This window comes from Mirounga leonina, unplaced genomic scaffold (genome assembly GCF_011800145.1).
Source record: "Mirounga leonina isolate KUSES-001 unplaced genomic scaffold, KU_Mleo_1.0 Mir_53, whole genome shotgun sequence".
Classification (NCBI taxonomy): domain Eukaryota; kingdom Metazoa; phylum Chordata; class Mammalia; order Carnivora; family Phocidae; genus Mirounga; species Mirounga leonina.
The window spans coordinates 14,623,807-14,637,337 of NW_023270807.1; positions in this window are offsets into that span (position 1 = coordinate 14,623,807).

The window sequence follows — 13,531 nt, forward strand, 5'->3', positions numbered from 1 at the left end:
GCTTCAGACACAGCTGAGAAATGTCGAACCCAGCTTCACATCTTATCCTAGTGACAATTTTATATTAAGTTAGGGAGATCATGAATTTTAGTTAATTCTGTCATCGAGTTAGTCTTGATGGTGGCTGTTGACATACAAATGGAAGAAATAATTTAGAAAGAATATGTAATATGAAAATTGAAGAGAGTCAAGGACAGAGTTCTGGAAGCACCAGTTGTCATAAAGAGAGGTGAACTAGAAGCCACAGAAGATAGTTCAAGAGGAAGGGATTGATGAAATGTTAAATGAGAAGTTGAGTAAAATAGAGTGACAAACAACCTTTGATTGGCAATTAGGGAATCACTGAAGTAGTACCTATCTATAGCCACTTGAAGAGTAAGTGGAAGATGGAGAAGTGGAACAACTGATGATATTTCTCTCTTAAAACTTGGATTTTAAAGCAAAGAGAAATATAAACTGGTAGGTAGAACCAATGTGGGACCTTTACTATTTTTTCATTTTTTTGGTTCTCTCATCGCCTTATATATGGAAAAGAATGAAGTACATGCAGAAACAGAAATAGAACAAAGAATAGCACTCTTAGATTGTCCCAAAGAAAATGAGAGATCATTTTAAAGACACAGATGTTGAAAAATCAACCTTGAGCAGGAGTAGATACAGGTTCCTCTGATACTGCAAAAGGACATAGTGGGTAGTACAGATGACTTCTGGTATGATAAATGGATGTGCTTGGTATTCTTGATGTTCTCCATGAAATGGATGGTAGAATCCTTTGTTGAGAGAAGGAAGGGTATCCATGCAAGCATGAGGAAAGTGAGCTTTGGTATACTAGGTAAGGAAGGGAGAAATGGTCAGGCAAATACGTTGATGAGCAAGAATGTATATTTGGCTTAGGTGGGAGACAGAATGAAAGAGCAAAAGATTTGAAATCACAAGACAGATGTGGAATGGAATTTGGACTCTGTAATGTTAGCTGTTCATCTGCTGCAAATCAGTAAATATTTCTGAGTTTCCATGTTCACAAGAAAAATGGAGTAATATCTGTTCTGCCATCCGTATATGATTATTTGGATAATATATATATGTTATATATATAATTATGTGGGTAAAAGTAGGTTATAAATCAAATTTATGATTAGTTTTTAACCAAATCTCTAGAAAATAAAAAGTAAATGATGGATATGTTGATCAGATAAAGAAGAAAATACACTTAGATAAAACCATATGGTGGAGAGTAAATGTTAACTTGTATAAGTGTCATTTGTGATTTCACTTATGCTTCAGCACCTTTATGAAATAGGTCTACATTTCATAGGTTAGGCTGTATACAAGTGCTAGCAATTCAGATTCATCTTTCACTTGCTAAGTATGATAAAAAAATGTTCCATAAAACTATTTTTTTTTGCAAAGGCTAAAACTGCAAATAAATACAATATAAACTTAATCTGTTCTGTTTATAGTCTCACTGTCACTTCAAGGTCCTTTAGGGATGCCGTATGGGCTGGTTTATTGCTTAGATGAAGTTTACAAAAATGAATGAAAAAAATTTTTGGAGTTTCTGCTAAGTCAAATTAAGTTGAATGCAATGTCAAGCAAACAGCACATATCATTATTTCACAAAGGAAATAAGGATTTATTATCACTGAGGAGACGAATTCCCAAATTACATTTTACTGGATGTACAAAAATGCTTACATCCACTGTACTTCAAATCTGTTACTTATTTGAAGAGTCATGCTTTTTACTACAGTAAATAAATTAATCATTTCCCAGTGAGTTACTGTATCTACTAATATGCTTACTGGTTTTATTTATCCTATCGAATGTTCACTAACAAATAAAACCATGATGAATTCTTGTTCTTTCCTAAAATAAAGTTCTGAGATGGAGAATAAGATAATTATGACAGGAATAGCTTTCAGCTTCTTTAATAGTGAGCTATTCAAGACAAGTCAGCCAAATGTTTTTAAACAAAATTTAATCTGTGCTCAGGGGGAAAAAAAAAAGATGGCCCTCAAGTGAGTGGAGTATGCTTTAAAAAATTTGCTCATCCCAAAGATATGTCTTTAGAAAGCCAGGGAACAAACACAAATCTGTAACTCATTATATACAAACTAAGAATTGTTTTTTTTTTAAAAAGATTTTATTTATTTATTTGAGAGAGAGAGAATGAGAGAGAGCACATGAGAGTGGGGAGGGTCAGAGGGAGAAGCAGACTCCCCGCCAAGCAGGGAGCCCAAGAATTGTTTTCATTAAATTGTAAAAATAATTCAAGAAAAATATATAATGTTAAGTGGATATCACATTAAAATGTAGACATCTGAACTGTAGATAACCTTAATAGTGGATTTTCCTCTCTACTTCATCTAGTATATAATGATCTTCTGATTGACTTTTATATATTAATGTATTTTGATATAAGATCCTCACCAGTTTTATTGAGCAATATTTTCTTTCTATATCAAAGTCACTCAATACTACTTAGGATGGGGAGGAGATGGCATTATATATATATAATTTTATATATATTATATTATATATATAAAATTATATAATTTTAAGCAGCTATTCCTATGCCAACTATAAAAAATAATCAGACTCTGTAATTCTGGCTTTTAAGATGCCTTCTTTAAGGGCTCCTGGGTGGCTCAGTTGGTTGAGCATCTGACTCTTGGTTTTGGCTCAGGTCATGATCTCAGGGGTGTGAGACTGAGCCCCATGTTGGGCTCCACATGCAGTGGGGAGTCTCCTTGAGATTCTCTCCCCCTCCCCCACGTGCTTTCTCTCTCTCTAAAATAAATAAATCTTAAAAAAAAGAAATACCTTTGTTATAAAAATCCAATGAAAGGAGATTCTACCTTTAAGATGTTCCTTATGGATGAACATCAGAGTCCTTGATGAACTTGTATGAGAATTAAGATATTTCCTCCTTCTCTCCTCTAAGTCAACTAATATTCCAGGTTGATTCTGATATTCTGGTTATGATTGCGATTTAACATTAAGAGAAATTGACTGGAAATTTCTTGATCATTTTGAATTATTTTTCAGTTGCTCATGGGCTATTGTTTAAATCATTTTTCAAACATTACAAAAATTATAGTGACCTTTTTAGATCAGTTGCTGAATCTCACAGCTTAGCAAATAATCATTTGCCTTATAAATATGCATTGTAATTAACTATGGTTATTTATAGGTATTGTTATTCCTGGCATGTTATTGTTGTTCAAAGAGTATGAGAGGTTAGACGTGATGATTTTAGTTCTGTTACTTGATGTGTGACTTCACTTAAGTTCTTGATGTTATCAGCTCCTCAGGAAAAGAGAATTGTTGTATTGGAATATTTTCTTAGGTACAGTAGGAAAAATGGAATTTTCAGAATTTTAGGCTTGACTATATTTTTTCACTTAGGGAAAGGAACTGAGAAACAAATACACAGAATCTTCCTGACTCTTCTTAGCTGGTCCCATGAAAAGTAAGGCAATTAATACCACCATTGTCCTACAAAATGTGTGGAAGAATATAGTTGTGTTTTCTCTCTGTGGATGAGAGTAAGGAGGAAACTAAAGTTACCATAGCACTAAGGTGGTAAAATGGACTGTTCACACCTATGTTGGTGATCTCATTTGTAGATACGTTTTAGGAATTTAAGTCCAGAACTTGTAGATGCAATTGGTGAAAGCGATAGGCTCTTCTGAACTTATACCACCATAATGTAACTGGAATTATCCATATTAATACTCATATTAGTGAAGAAAAAATGTTGTAAATCAATTATCTAAGATTCAAACTAGATAAGGAGAGAGAATTAAGTCCAAAGCAACAAGAAATAATAATAGCACAAATTAAAAATAGAAAAACAATAAAAGATAAAGTAAAACCTGGATATTTGAAAAGATCAGTAACATCTGTTAAACACCGCCTAGGATGATCAAGAAAACCAAGGGAAAATATAAATTGCAAATTTCAGAAATAAAAGAATAGTTACTATATATACATCCCAGACATCTATTGAAAGGAAAATGGGGGGTGCCTAGGTGGTTCAGTTGGTCTAACATCCAACTCTTGGTTTTGGCTCTCAAGTAATGATCTCAGAGTTGTAAGATTGAGCCCTGCATCGGGCTCCATGCTCAGCTGGGAGTCTGCTTGAGATTTGCTCTCTCCCTCTGCCCCTCCCCCTGCTCGCTCACTTGCTCTCTCTGTTTTTCTCCCTCTCTCAAATAAATCAATCTTAAAAAAAAGGAAAATGAGATATTTTAAAAATATGCAACATTTAATAATATATAGAATAGGAAAAAAATTTGAGAGACACCAAAAGGTTTACTCAAAAAATAGCCTAAATAGTACATCTTTTACAGAATAGAATTTGTAGTTATACACTTTACCACAAAGAAATCTTCAGACCCAGCACGCTTCATAGGTAAGTTCTGCCAAATGCACAAAAAAAGAAATAAAACCAAATCAACATGGACACTTCCTGAAAAGAAAATAGGGAAGAATATTTTTCAATTCATTTTATGAGGCCCCCAAAACCAGATAAAACTATTATCAACAGAGGAAACTAAAGACCTATATCTCTCATGAACATAGTTGTAAAAATCCTTAACTAAGTACTAGTAAATTGAATTCAGCAATATTTAAAAAGGATAATACATCATGACCGAGGGGTATTTAGAATGTAAAACTGGCACAACATGTACCAACCAGTAAATGAATTTTATTGTATCACAGACCGGAAAAGAAAAAAAAAAAAAGATCTGCCCAATAGATACAGAAAAAATATTTTACAAAATCAACTTCTATTTATGATAAAAAACTTTCATAAACAAGAATAAAGGGAAACTTGAACATGATTAAAGGATTTACCAAAAAGAACAATAACTAATATCATCCTGAATGGTGTAAAACTGAATGTTTTCACTCTGAAATTGGGAAGGAAACAAGGATGTCAAGTCCCAAATTCTATTCAGTGATCTGATTTAGGGGAGGTTTAGCAAGTGTGAATAAGACAAATGAAAACTTAAATAATAAATTTTTAAAAATACTCTTTTGAAAGGAAGAAATAAAACTAGCTTTGTTTATAGAAAACATGAATATCTATATAGAAAATACCAAATAGGGCACCTGGGTGGCTCAGTTGGTTAAGCGACTGCCTTCGGCTCAGGTCATGGTCCTGGAGTCCCAGGATCGAGTCCCACATCGGGCTCCCTGCTCAGCGGGGAGTCTGCTTCTCCCTCTGATTCTCCCCCTCTCATGCTCTCTGTCTCCCATTCTCTCTCTCAGATAAATAAATAAAATCTTAAAAAAAATATACCAAATAATTTATTAAAAAGCTTCTAGAAAGAGCAAGTTTAGTAAGATTGCAGGTATGACATCAAAATAAGAAAAATCAGCTTTCTTTCCATATATTATCTATAAATGATTGTAATTGAAATTTTAAAAAGATAAAAACAACAAGAACATTAGATATTAACAATTGATATTCAAGATACATATGATGTAAAGAGAAAAAATAAGAAACCGTAAGTGGAGATTTTTTATCATTTGGAAGATGGGATATTTTTTCAGATATTGTTTTTTCCCAAAATGTTGTAAATTAGACACAATTCCAAACACAATTTAAGCCTGGTAGTTTTGGTGAAATGAGTGAGATGAATAACTCTTGGTGAAATTTCAAAAAGAAAGTATAATTGTATACCAGAAAAGTTTGTGTATTCAGTTCATGCAAATATAATTCTAAATGGTTTGATTCTATACTCAAATCATATATAGTGTTTTTTCCATATTCATAAATGTATACTTAGATATGGAACATTTCTTTTTCCTGGTTATAATTGTTCTGTGTATTACAAGATGCTTAACATTTTTTTTTTTTGTCTGCTAAACACAGTAGCACCCTACCCAAACATTACATTGAAAACAAAAACAAAAGCAAAAGCATTCCACTATTTCCTAAAATATCCCATAGGAGATGGTGAGTCTCACAAGTGAAAATCATTACGGTTTGAGATCATAAGTTAGAGTAGTTTGATAAGTGGAATCTATACTAATCAATCTAAACTTTATTGGTAAAAACCAGTTCCCTCATCTGAAAATGAAGGTAACAGTACTCCCTTTATAGCAACTTTATGGTATGGTTATTAATTAAAATAAAATAATACTTTTCATAATAACTAGGAAATTCTAAGCATGCAGTAAATACTGGCTTTGATATTTACTGATGGTAAGATTTTTGTATGTTTATTGCAGTAATTAGTGGATAGAGCTATCAGAAACTTTCAAGAGATTTTCCCATTATTCTTGATTTGGATGTAAGCAATATAATCTCATCATATTTCCTGGTTCTTTCTGAATAATAGGAGGAGAAATGATACATCTCTCTGCTTCCAGTGAATACGTTGTAGATCAGTTGAGATCAGATGACTTGTTCCCTCTGGGACGAAAAGTGATATAAATAACTGATATTTCATTTGGCAAAGAGTTCTCCAAAACAATCGTCCTTTCCTCCCCTTCCCAAAGCAGGATGGGGTAAGAGAGATGACTAAACATAGAGTATAGAAACATGAAAATGTTAGGAATATTCTCTGAAGAACCTATGGTCTAGACTCTGATGTGTCACTTCTCATTTACATAAAACCTATTCATAGTGATTCTATTTTCAAGCTGTTCAAAAGAGTTATAAGAACTGGCTTTATTTTCAAAATGTATACAGATAAAGAATTTTATCACAGCTCTTAAGGGTTTGATGATCCTTTTCTCATTTTATCCTGGATGGCTGGGTTAAAGTTGCTCCTTACTTGTTTGCTTTGTCAGGTGTTGAGTCCCACTCATGTGAACTGTTGATTTTTGTCTTCTCTTGTCCACATGTTTGGGTCATGAACAAAATCTGAATGTAACTGGGCCCTGTTAGCTCTCTGAACGTCTCCAATGATGAGCATTTCTTGTGAAACTGGGGCATTCAGTGTTTTCAGTTCTTTTTTTGTGTTTAACCTAGGAGAAACAACATATTTTATCTTCACAAAAGCAAACTGTGGTAATCTAAACCTTAAAAAAATAGAAAAATGATATAAAGGACTTAATATCTAAAACAAAATTTCCCAATTTCCTATTAATTTTCTTTTGTAGCCTGGGCATATTTATTTACCTTAATTGCATTTGGAGGAGCACAGAGAGGAATTGTGTCATATCACATGACTGAATGAAGATTGAAAATGCCCAAGACACACAGATACCCTCAACCCCTTATATGTAAATTTTAAGTCTCAACCTCTTAGAGCTGGAGGATGGGAAGTAGAAGGGAATTAATCTGGATCCTCTGTGACAAAAACACTCTATCCTTACTCATTTGGAAAAAATTATATGGTATAATGAACACTTGCTGAGTACCAATCAGATGCTCAGCACTACTCCAGGTGATTTATATGTGTCATTTCATTGATTACACACAGAAATCACATTTCTCCTCTAGTTGAAATAAAACATAACTAGGTTTTGCATGAATGTTACATAACCTAATCTCCCTGAATAACCTAAAATTGATGTGTATGTATGATGAAAAGGATAAGGGAACTCACCATTATTTCAAGGCCTAGCATTGCCTAGCAGTTCCTCAATAGAAACCTAAGGTAAGCATCATCACACTAATGGGGTAGATGAGAACACTGCAGTTCCTGAAGGCTATCTGTGTTGCCCACCCAAACATAAAGTGAATATCAGTGGGGTCCATGGTGGGAGAGGGAGCATGCTGCAGTATTGGTGCTTGAGGTGTGTTTTTTTTTTTTTTCCCTTATCAGCATCATCTGAGTTTTACGTATTAGTGACACATAGACTACTTTAATCATCTTTGGAATTTGAGTTAAGTCATGTACCATTGATTATAATTGAGTATGATCAATTTAGAAAGCACATTTTTTGGCTGGTTTTGATATTTTTTGCCTCTTGCAAATATATAGTAGACCAATATTTTTAACTAATTATTATTTTTTTAATTTTATTTATTTATTTGAGACAGAATGAGAGACAGAGAGCATGAGAAGGAGGAGGGTCAGAGGGAGAAGCAGACTCCCTGCCGAGCAGGGAGCCCGATGTGGGACTCGATCCCGGGACTCCAGGATCATGACCTGAGCCAAAGGCAGTCGCTTAACCAACTGAGCCACCCAGGCGCCCCTTAACTAATTATTTTACATAGGCAGATTTCTCAATTTTATTATAACTGAGTGTTTATTTCCACTGATTATAAGAGAGATGGTTAAGAAGTAAGGGAGAAGTAAGAGATTGGGAGGTTTTAAATAACTTGAGACATTTAATCAGATCAAAATGCAGTGTGTGTATACCTGTATTTCAAAATATTCTTATAGAGGACATAAAATAGAAAACACTTTCACTTCAGAAATTAGAATAATCAAAAACCATATATTTTTCTTCAGGTAGTCTAAACTGTAAGTGAAAATACAGTGAATAGAGGAGGAGTTAAGATGGTGGAGTAATAGGGGGACCCTGAGCTTGCTTCATCCTTTGAACACAATTAGGTCAACATCAAGTCATTTTGAACAACTAGGAAATCGATCTGAGGATTAAGAAAACAATGCACAATTGGAGGGAGAGAATGTGGCAGAAGCAAGGTTCAGAGCCATGAATTAGGGGAGAGGATAGCCGTGATGCCAAAAAAAAAAAAAGTGAGGGAATCCTTTTAATGGATTAAAGTCAGGAGAGGGAGAGAGCAGGAGAGAGAACAGTGCATAGGGTTTGCACAACATGCCCTTGTGAGGGGATCCCCTCGGTCGCACTGGGAGAGATCATTCCTCTTCCTGGAGCACATTAGAAAGAGGGTATTTTGCGTAAGGATAAAAGGCCCTCTGGGAGCAGCTGGGAGCAGATGAGCGGTTCAACAGCAGGGGACAGAGGAGTGCATACAGAGGACAGATAACTTGGTTGCAGCTTTTTGCTGTGTACCACAATAGACTCCAGCCACTATGCACACACCCTGTGACAGCTTTTCTGGGACACAACAGTGTTGGGCACACTGAGGCTCTCTTCTGGGGGAGGGGAATTGGTCCATACCTTGCCAGGCTCTTTAAGATTTGGAGTTTTGAATCCCAGCCACCAGTCAGAGATAAAACACAAGAGAATTGTGGCACCAGGTGTGCCAACCGCCAGGCAGAGTCAGGTTAAGGGCAGGATCTGACAAAAGCCTGGGACACAGGAGATGAGATTGTTCATTTTTCTATGAGGGTCTCCTGAACAGTGGTAGCCACGAGTTCCCCTTCCCCTGGGACAAGAGGCTGGGGTGTTGCCATCTTCAACCCCCCCAACCCATCCCCCCTGCCCACCAACACAGTCAGACTTCAGAGAGAAACACAGTGCCTCTAGTGGAGGCTGGAATCACTTGCACCAAATCCCACCTTCCTGCACCCAGCATGGGCATCTTTGCAAGGGCAGGACTTATTATGAGCCAGTACGGTGGGCCTCTCCCTCCAAAGACCAACACAAGGCCCCTGCATATATCAACTCTACTGATTATAGAGTGCTTCAAAGCATCAGCTTCAGTTCTGGTGGAAATAGCATCTGGCTTGCTTTTTTTAAAAATATATTTTTATTTTCTTTTTCTTTTTTTCTTTTTTCTTTGGTATCAGGCTTATAGTTCTTTTGTTCATTTGTTACTTGGTTTGTTTCCTTGTCTTGTTTTTTGGATCAGGCTTTCTTTTTTTCCTTCTTTCATATTCTTGGGAATCAAACTTCTAGTTTTTTGTCTGTTTCCTTTTTGTTCCTTTTCCTTTTCTCTTGCATCAGGACTCTTTCTTCCTTTTCTTTTCTTTCTTTCTTTCTTTCTTTCTTTCTTTCTTTCTTTCTTTCTTTCTTTCTTTCTTTCTTTCTTTCTTTCTTTCTTTTCTTTCTTTTCTTTCTTTTCTTTCTTTCTCTCTTTCTCTCTTTCTCTCTTTCTCTCTTTCTCTCTCTCTTTCTCTCTTTTTCTCTCTTTCTCTCTTTCTCTCTTTCTCTCTTTCTTTCTCTTTCTCTTTCTCTTTCTCTTTCTCTTTCTCTTTCTCTCTCTCTCTCTCTCTCTCTCTCTCTCTCTCTCTCTCTCTCTATGTCTCTCTCTCTGGCTTATATTGACAAACAAATCAGAGCACACCTATTAAAGGTCCAAAAACTTCCCACTGCAAGCAATGAGGAACTCTCTAGAGGATGAACTTGTGAGAAAGAGCAGCCAAAACACAATAGCAGAGTGCATATAGCATACACCAGAAACACTTCCTGATGTGCCTGACCCTGGAGTGTAGGACCCCCTTCTTAATATAGTATTACTCTCAGAATCAGGAAACATAACAAGCTTTCATAACAGGCAAAAGACAGAAACCTAGACATAATGGCAAGACAGAGAAACCTAAGGTAAGCATCATCACACTAATGTGGTAAATGAGAACACTGCAGTTCCTGAAGGCTATCTGTGTTGCCCACCCAAACATAAAGTGAATATCAGTGGGGTCCATGGTGTGGGGAGAGGGAGCATGCTGCAGTAAGATCAAGAGAAAATCACAGCCAGGGACTTGCTCAAAACAGATATAAGCAATATATGTGAATAAGAATTTAGACCAACAGGGGCGCCTGGGTGCCTCAGTTGTTAAGCGTCTGCCTTCGGCTCTGGTCATGATCCCAGGGTCCTGGGATCGAGTCCCACATCGGGCTCCCTGCTCAGCGGGGAGCCTGCTTCTCCCTCTCCCACTCCCCTGCTTGTGTTCCTGCTCTCGCTGTCTCTCTCTCTGTCAAATAAATAAATAAAATCTTTAAAAAAAAATTTAGACCAACAGTCATAAGAATACTAGCTGGGCTGGAAAGAAGCATAAAAGACACCAAAGAAACCCTGGCTACAGAATAAAAGACCTAAAAACTAGTCAGGTTGGGGGAGGGGAACAACTATAACTGAGATGCAAAAACCCACTGGATGTGATCATGACAAGAATGGAAGAAGCAGAAGACTGAATAGGTGATAGAGAAGATAAAATTATAGAAAATAATGATGATAAAAAGAAGAGGGAATGAAAACCATCAGATCACTAATATAGATTTAGGGAATTCAGTGATTCCACAAAACACAATAATATCCATATCATAGGAATCTCAGAAGAGGAAGAGTGGGAAAAGAGGGCAGAATTATTTGAACAAATTACAGCTGAGAACTTACCTAACCTGGGGAAGGAAACAGGCATTCAAGTCAAGGAGGCACAGACAACTCCCCTCAAAATCAACAAAAATAGGTCAATACCAAGACATAGCATAGTGAAACTAGCAAAATACAAAGATAAACAGAGAATTCTGAAAGCAGCTAAGGACAAAAGGTCCTTAATCTACAAGGGTAGACAGATAAGGTTAGCCATAGACTTATCCACAGAAACTTGTCAGGCAAGAAAAAAGTGGCATGATATATTCAATATGCTAAATGGGAAAAGTATGCAGCCAAGAATACTTTATCCAGCAAGGCTGTCATTCAGAATAGAAGGAGAGATAGTTTCCAAGACAAGTAAAAACTAAAGAAATTTGTGACCACTAAAACAACTGTGCAAGAAATACTAAAGGGAACCCTTTGAATGGGAAAGAGAGATCAAAAACAAAGACTAGAAAGGAACAGAGACCATCTATAAGAACAGCGACTTTACAGGTAATACAGTGGCACTAAATTCATACTTATCAATAATTTATGTGAATGTAAATGGATTAAATGGTCCGACCAAAAGACATAGGGTATCAGAATGGATAAAAAAAAAACATAACCTATTGATCTGCTGCTTACAAGAGACTCATTTTAGAACCAAAGACACATCCAGATTGCAAGTGAGGGGGTAGAAAACCATCTAGCATGCTAATGGACATCAAAAGAAAGCTGGAGTAGCCATATTTATATCAAACTAGATTTTAAAGAAAAGACTGTAATAAGAGATAAGAGATGCAATGGGCACTATATCCTAATGAAGGGGTCTATCCAACAAGAAGATCTAATAATTGGGGCACCTGGGTGGCTCAGTCGTTAAGCGTCTGCCTTCAGCTCAGGTCATGATCCCAGGGTCCTGGGATCGAGTCCCACATCGGGCTCCCTGCTTGGCGGGAAGCCTGCTTCTCCCTCTCCCACTCCTCCTCCTTGTGTTCCTGCTCTCGCTCTCTCTCTCTCTGTCAAATAAATAAATAAAATTAAAAAAAAAATCTAATAATTGTAAATATTTACACTCCAAACATGGGAGCAGCCAAACATCTATATCAATTAATAACAAATTTAAGGAAACTCATTGATATTAATACAATAATAGTAGGGGACTTTAATACCCCATTTATAGCAATGGAAAGATTAAGCAGAAGACTAATAAGGAAACAAGGGCTTTGAATGACACACTGGACCAGATGGACTCAACAGACATATTCAGAGCATTTCATTCCAAAGCAGCATAATACACATTCTTTTTGAGTGCACATGGAACATTCTCCAGAATAGATCACATACTGGGGTCACAAATCAGGCCTCAACCAGTACAGAAAGACTGAGATCATACCATGTATATTTTCAGACCACAACACTATCAAGCTTGAAGTCAAACACAAGAAGAAATTTGAAAGGACCACAAATATATGGAGGTTAAAGAACATCCAAGTAAAGAATGAATGGGTTAACCAGTAAATTAAAGAAGAAATTAAAAAAAAAAAATACATGGACACATGGAAGCAAATGAAAACACAACAGATCAAAACCACTGGGATGCAGAAAAGGTCATAATAAGAGGGAAGTATATAGCAATACAAGCCTAATTTAAGAAGCAAGAAAAGTCTGAAATATACAACCTAACCTTACATCTAAAGGGGCTGGAAAAAGAACAGCAAATAAAGCCTAAAGCCAGCAGAATAAGGGGAATAATAAAGATTAGATGTCAATGATACAGAAATAAAACAGTAGAACATATCAACGAAACTAGGAGCTGGTTCTTTGAAAGTATTAAAAAAATTGATAAACACCTAGCCAGGCTTATCATCATCAATGAAATAGGAGAGATCACAACAAATACTGAAGAAATACAATTATATGCCCACAAACTGGGCAATCTGGAAGGAATAGATAAATTCCTAGAAACATATAAACTAACAAAACTGAAACAGAAGAAGTAGAAAATTTGAACAGACCCACAAACCAGCAAAGACATTGAATCAGTAACCAAAAATCTCCCAGGAACCAAGGTTCTGGGGCTGGATGGCTTCCCAGGGGAATTATATCAAGCATTTAATATTTTTTTTTTAAGATTTTATTTATTTGCAAGAGAGAGAATGAGAGACAGCATGAGAGGGAGGTGGGTCAGAGGGAGAAGCAGACTCCCTGCTGACCAGGGATCCCGATGTGGGATTTGATCCCGGGACTCCAGGATCATGACCTGAGCCGAAGGCAGTCACTTAACCAACTGAGCCACCCTGGCGCCCTATATCGAGCATTTAAAGAAGAATTAATACTTATTCTTCAGAAGCTGTCCAAAAAATAGAAATGGAAGGAAAACTTTCAAACTCA